Source organism: Dioscorea cayenensis, chromosome 1 (genome assembly GCF_009730915.1).
Source record: "Dioscorea cayenensis subsp. rotundata cultivar TDr96_F1 chromosome 1, TDr96_F1_v2_PseudoChromosome.rev07_lg8_w22 25.fasta, whole genome shotgun sequence".
NCBI classification, from domain to species: domain Eukaryota; kingdom Viridiplantae; phylum Streptophyta; class Magnoliopsida; order Dioscoreales; family Dioscoreaceae; genus Dioscorea; species Dioscorea cayenensis.
The window spans coordinates 24,010,637-24,011,648 of NC_052471.1; the positions used below are offsets into that span (position 1 = coordinate 24,010,637).

General features: G+C 45.0%; 1 non-coding gene across 1 annotated transcript; it reads right to left on the reverse strand.

Moving 5' to 3' along the window:
* Positions 1 to 213: 213 nt before the first annotated feature.
* LOC120266072 lies at positions 214 to 320 on the reverse strand. Its single transcript, XR_005537920.1, has one exon. It is a non-coding gene; the product is annotated as a small nucleolar RNA R71 (small nucleolar RNA).
* Positions 321 to 1,012: the final 692 nt, after the last annotated feature.

The window sequence follows — 1,012 nt, forward strand, 5'->3', positions numbered from 1 at the left end:
ACAAACAGTCATATAGAGAACTTTCTCGAGGTGTGTGATATGCTGAAAATAAACAGGGTGACGGATGATGTCATCAAGCTGAGAGCCTTCCCATTTTCCTTAAAGGGGTGAGCGAAGCAGTGGCTATACTCATTACCTAGAGCCTCGATTACTACATGGAAGGAGATGGTAGAAGCTTTTCTTGCCCGATATTTCCCTCTCGGAAAATCCGTAAAGCTTAGGAATGAGATCTCGTCCTTTGTACAGTTAGAATTGGAGTCTCTATTTGAGACATGGGAAAGGTTCAAGGAGCTCTTGAGAAAGTGCCTGCAACACAGATTCTCGGAGTGGATGATTGTTCAGTCCCTTTACAACGGTCTGAATCTGAGTACAGGGCAACTCTTGGATGCGGTAGCAGGAGGTACCTTAGTTAGCAAGACCCCCTATGAGGCCCATCAATTAATTAAAGAAATGGGGTTAAACAGCTACCAGTGGAATGCCAGGGAGAAGAAAAAGGTGGCCGGCCTTCATGAGATAGATCCACTAACCTCATTGATGGCTCAAGTGGAATCATTAAGTAAAAAGTTGGATCTCCTAACTTTGAATAGAGTGGTGGCCGTGTCTACTTTCACCGACTGTGGTGGAGGATATGCTCCCTCCGATTGCCCGATCTCTATTGGTTATGCATCTTCAGTTGAGAATGTCGATTTTGTGGGTAATGGCATGAGGAATCAAGGAAACCCATACAGTAATACCTACAATCCGGGTTGGAAGAGTCATCCCAATTTCTCATGGAGCAACCAAGGCCCACAAAAGGCCATAGGGCCACCGGGTTTCCAACAACAAGACCCAAACATGGAGAACCAAGTTTCAGGCTTGGAGACCCGAATGAACGAATTGGAGAAGGCTTAACTAGGTTTGTGCAATCATTTAATACAAGGTTCCAATCTGTTGAGGATACACTTCGCAACCACACCACCTCTTTACAAAATCTTGAAAATCAAGCAGGACAGATTGTGAAGCCCTTATCGGA